This window comes from Moschus berezovskii, chromosome 4 (genome assembly GCF_049115385.1).
Source record: "Moschus berezovskii isolate FMDL1 chromosome 4, NW_MosBer_1.0, whole genome shotgun sequence".
NCBI classification, from domain to species: domain Eukaryota; kingdom Metazoa; phylum Chordata; class Mammalia; order Artiodactyla; family Moschidae; genus Moschus; species Moschus berezovskii.
The window spans coordinates 2,810,959-2,816,958 of NC_142463.1; positions in this window are offsets into that span (position 1 = coordinate 2,810,959).

Genomic DNA, 6,000 nt, shown 5'->3' on the forward strand with positions numbered 1-6,000 from the left:
TCACTCCTTGGGAGGACTCCAGGGAGTCCACGTGCAAGTTGGGGGTACAGACCCACTTTCCCAGGGGCTACCACCTAATACAGTTGCTGTCAGGAGGGACCCGAGGAAGTGGTTGGTAACCTGAGAGTTAGAGGCTGAGTCAGACTGTCCCGCTGAACTGAAATGGTCACAATTTTCACAAGAGGGGGAGCTGAGCATCTGGTGCAAAAGTGACGCCCTGTGAGAAATCAACCCACTGCTGAAGGGATGGGAGTCCAGCAGGGGGTGCTGTCCGCAGTACTTGAAAGGACCCCCGCATCCCTTGGTGGTTGTGGGGTCGCCAGGACAGTGGATAAAGGCCATGAAGCCCCGGGCTGAGAGTCAGAGGACCTCCTTGGCAGGCTGTAAAGAAACTAAAACTCTTGTCTCTTGATGCCAAAGGTCAGAAATAGCCGAGGCTCTGGTTCAAAAATCATTTTAAGGGCAAAGGAGCTCCAGAGAAGGTTTGTTTCTCAACTCCAGGAAGTCTGGTGTGCCAAGAGGAAGCGTCCGATTCAGGATGGAATGGGACTGAGATTTTGAAGATGAAGATATCTGGATCGATGTGCTTAAATATCTAAAATCCTGCATGCCCCCACAATCTTCTGGTCTTACAGAAGTGGTCCACTCCTCCCTGCCAAGGGCTAGTGTTTCCCTTTTTCTTGAGGATGACACAGAGGTCACTTCACTTCAGGCAAGATAGCACACACCTTTCTCAGGGTCTTCCCCATTAACCCCTTGCTGGCCCCAGACCACTCACTAGGGTCAAGTCACAACATCTCCGGTCTGGGCCTGCTGGGCCTGCTAAGGGAGGAAGGGGCTAGACCCCACAGGAGCAGCAGGACCTAGCAGAGCCTGGAGACCATGCATGGGACTCATCCCAGCATGCTGGGTCAGCAGGGGACGGAATGAAAAGCTGGACGAGGGAGAGTTGGTCAAGATGGGAGGACTTTCCCAACATAGGATTTATGACCCTGGCAAGGGCTCTGGGAGATGGAACTAACCACGTTAGTTCTTTGTTTGGTTCTTGAAAGCCTGCACAAAGCCGTGGCCTTCACTAAATGATGGAAAACCACCAGCCCTGCCACGGGAGATGGTTGAGGAAAGGGTTGAAGGGCTCAGAGAAGTAGGCCTGTGAGAGTCGATAAAGTGAGGCCGGCAAACCCACCAGCTGACTTGCCTCCATGGAAGGTCCTGGTGGAACTCTTTTTTTTTAATTGATTTGTTTGTTTGCTTATTTATTTTGGCTGTGCCGGGTCTTAGTTGAGGCTTGCGAGATCTTCCAGCTACAGCGTGCAAACTCCTAGCTGTGGCGTGTGGTCTCTAGTTCCCTGTTGTTCAGTTGTGTCTGACTCTTTGCAACCCCGTGAACTGCAGCATCAGGCTTCCCTGTCCTTCACTATCTTCCAGAATTTGGTCAAAATCATGTCCACTGAGCCGGTGATACCATCCAACCATCTCATCCTCCGTCGTCCCCTTCTTCTTTTGCCCTCAATCTTTCCCAGCATCAGGATCTTTTCCAAGGAGTCAGCTCTTCACATCAGGTGGCCAAAGGATTGGAGCTTCAGCTTTAGCATCAGTCCTTCCAATGAATATTTAGGGCTTATTTCCTTTAGGGTGGACTGGTTGGATCTCCTTGTAGTTTAAGGGACTCTCAAAAGTCTTCTCCAGCACCACAGTTAGAAAGCATTAATTCTTTGGTGTTCAGCCTTCTTTATGGTCCAACTCTCACATCTATACATGACTACTAGAAAAACCACGGCTTTGACTGGACATATATTTGTTAGCACAATCATGTCTCTGCTTTTTAGTATGCTGTCTAGGTTTTTCATAGCTTTGTCTGACCAGGGATCAAACCCAGGTCCCTTGCACTGGGAGCATGGAGCCTTAGCCACTGGACCACCAGGGAAATCCCCAGGATCACTTCTTTTATGGCAGCAATGACTGGTGAGGCATGTACTCAGCTGTGGCAGGAGATACTGCTGTAAGTCTGGGCTCCCTGCTAACAAAGGGGATACTGGGTTCTCAGAACAACAGACATCAAGCAGCGGTGCTGAAAGATCAGAAACAAGGTACAATTACAGTCAAGAGCGGCAAAGTTGGGGCGGTAGCCAGGAGGAGCTGACATGCAGACAGCTACGAAAACGGCTAACGGAGCACAGCGTTCCCGGATGGACGAGCAGTCAGTGAGGTTTAAGCAACCAAGGAAAGATTATCCAGAGGTGTAGAGTATCTGCCCCCAACGAAACGCCTCAGTCCCTTCCTATTCAGAGTTGGACCCCGCTGACTGACGGAAAGCCCCGATTCCCGTCTCTGCCACTGTATACAGTTGCAGTCCTGAGCGGCCTTTCTCCAGACAGACCTAAGTTCACTCATCCAGGTAATGTTACACTGGGGGAGAATATACATAGGGCCAGGGGACCTAAAGCACCATCTTGACCCCTATTAGAATAAGGGCATTCAGGGTCGGTGATAAACAGAGTCTGGACCAAGGTTTGTTTAGGTTAGGTTTAGGTTTGTTCAGATTTTGTGAGGTCCTCTGAGTCTGTTGACCCAGCTGGTCATCATTTCCCAAGCTCTTAAATACACAGTTGAAATGCACATATCACCAGGTGGGATAGCCCCCGTGTTGGCCAGGTCCTTAGACTGTGGAATAAGAGCTACAGCAGTGAGGAAGGCTGCGTGGGAGCCCCCAATATGGCCCCTCCCCAAACTGAGCCACAAGGGTAAACCCAATGATACTGTTTACAGGCGTGCGTGACAGCGGTTATGTGAACGGGTTCTACCCCACTCTTGAAATGGATCGTTTTCCCCATCACGTATCCATTTATCAGTCTTGCTTCTATAAAATTCAGACGGACCCTGGACAATGACAGTGGGCGACTGCAAACCCAAGCAAGCAGCAGCCCCAATCATGGTGTCTTTGCTAGAGCAGGTCAGCACGTTCTCAAATCCATGGTCCACACTGTTCCATCCCTGCTAAGAAGGAGGACCAGTTTGCATTCATTTAGGGCGGGCAAGAGGATACACTGATGGTCTCGCCCTGGGGTTATGCTGACGCTTTTCCCGCTGCTGAACACAGTCTGGATTGTCTGGGCTGGGATACACAGTCTGGACTGTCTGGGCACTCAGCATGACATCATATTGGTCCAGCATATTGATGATATTATATTAATTAAGCTGGATAAGCAAGAGGAAAATACATCAGAGACTTTGGTAAGATCTGCGTGTTGCAGAGGGTGGGGGAGAAATCATGGGATGATTCAGGATACCGAAATGCCAACATTTAAGACTTCAGTGCTTTAGAGCATAGCTAACGTCTGCTCCCAAAGAAAGTACAGATACTACGTCTCGTACTCTGCACAACTAAGAAGGACCCACAATGCCTGGTAGCCTCTTTGGATGCTGGAGGCAGCACGGGCCACACACGGGAATAATGCCTGAATACATTTGCGACAAAGGTCCATCTAGTCAAAGCTATGGTTTTTCCAGTAGTCGTGGATGGAAATAAGACTTGGACCGTAAAAAAGACTGATCGCTGAAGAATCGATGCTTTTGAATTGTGGTGCTAGAGAAGAACTCTTGAGAGTCCCTTGACAGCAAGGAGATCAAACTGATCAATACTAAAGGAAATAAACCCTGGATATTCATTGGGAGGACTGACGCCAAAGCTCCAATATTTTAGCCACCTGATGCAAAGGACCGACTCATTAAAAAAGACCCTGATGCTGGGAAAGATTGAAGGCAGGAGGAGAATAGGGCGACAGAGGATGAGATGATAGGATGGCATCACCGACTCAATGGACATGAACTTGGACAAACTGGGAGTTAGTGAAGGACACGGGAAGCTGCAGTCCTTGGGGTCACAGAGGGCTGGACACGACTAAGCAGCAACAACAAAAGCAACGTTTACCCGGTGGCTCTGGGAAAATTCCCAGTACAGCTCTGAGTGGATCCCAGAACCGAAAAAATTCTAGCAGATGCAGGCTGTGATATAACCATCCTTACCACTTACGCCATGCAATCTGGAAGGTTCTATGGTTATAGAGGTATGCTGGGAAAAGAAGCCATGTTCCTTTAAAGCACTCGTTTCAGTTCAGTCTCACAGTCATGTCTGACTCTTTGCAACCCCATGAACTGCAGCACGCCAGGCCTCCCTGTCCATCAGAAACTCCCAGAGTTTACTCAAAGTCATGTCCATCACATTGGTGATGCCATCCAACCATCTCATCCTCTGTCATCCCCTTCTCCTCCTGCCTTCAGTCTTTCCCAGCATCAGGCTATTTTCAAATGAGTCAGCTCTTTGCCTCAGGTGGCCAGAGTATTGGAGTTTCAGTTTCAGCATTAGTCCTTCCAATGAATATTCAGGACTGATTTCCTTTAGGATGGACTAAGTCTGTGGTAATATTATGACGAGCCCCTGAAGAAGAATCTCAGAAGCCTAGGGTTCTGGAGCATGGCCACACACTACCTGCAGCCAAAACCAATGGCTGCTGGCATGCCTCTGTACCCTAGCAGAGATGGAGTGTCTGACCATGAAATGCCAAGTGGTCACCATGCCACTAGAGCTGAGTTCCCCCAGACCCTCCGAGTCACACGGTCAGGCACAGCCAACAGCAACCCCAGAAGAAGAAAGCGGTGCTTCAGGAGAGGGCACAAGCAAGGCCAGAGGACAGCAGTAAACCATGTGAAGGACTTCCCTGGTCATCCGGTTGTTAAGAATCTGCCTTGCAATACAGGGGACTCGAGTTCAATCCCTGGTCAGGGAAAAAAGCTGCAGGGCAAGTAAGCTTGTGTGACGCAACTACTAAGCCCACATTCCACAACTGAAAGTCCGTGTGCCCCAACAAAAGGTCCCCTGTGATGGAACTAAGACCTGACGTGGCTAAACAAACAAATAGTTTTTTTTTTAAAGTAAACCACCCAAACCCAGACCCTCACCTCACCCACCGCTCTTGTCCCCATTGCCATACCTCAACCCCACGTATTGCCGTGTTGGGTTGGGATGGCTCCATCCACAGGGAGGATGGGAGCTGCTTTGCAACAGGAATGGGTTGGCAAAAGAATAGAGAATAGCAGCCATACTCCAACCTCACTCGGTTGTCTCTGAAAGGCAGAGGTGAAAGGAAGTTGCCCCAGTCTCCCAGGAAGGAGACTAGATGCGTTCGTTCACTCTTGCTGCTGTGACAAATTTCCACAAACTTTAAAGCAATGTAAGTTTAGCATCATACAATCCTGGAGGTTAGAAATCCAAAACGGGTCTCGCTGCGCTAAAATCCAGGTACCGTCAGGGCTGTGTTCTTTCTGGAGACTCGGGGAGAATCCATTTCCTTGATTTTTCCAGCTTCTAGAAGCCACCTGGGCTTATTGGCTAGTGACTCCTTTCCAGCCGTCACATCATTTCAACCTCTGCTTCCATCGTCACACCTTCTCTGACTTTGACTCTCCTGCCTCCGTTTCTAACTTTTAAGGACACTTATGATTAAGCTGGTGCTTCCCAGGTGGCTTGGTGGTAAAGAATCTGCCTGCCAATGCAGGAGACGCTACATTGATCCCTGGTTCGATCCCTGGGTTGGGAAGATCCCCTGGAGGAGGGTATGGCAACCCAATCCAGTATTCTTGCCTGGAGAATCCCACGGAGGGAGGAGCCTGGCAGGCTACAGACACAAGGAGTTGGACATGACTGAAGTGACTTAGCATGCACACACATGATCAAGTTGATCCTGCCCAGATAACTCAAGATCTCCTTCTCATCTCAAAATCCTCAACTGATACGGGCCAGCCTGGATGGGAGGGGAGTTTTGGGAGAACGGATACATATATATGTACGGCTGAGTCCCTTCACTGTTCACCTGAAGCTTTTGCAACACTGCTAATCAGCTATGCTCCAATAGAAAATAAAAAGTTTAAAAGAATAAATAAAATAAAAGTCATGCTTGGGAAAAAATCCTCAACTTAAGACATCTCCATAGTCCCTTTGGC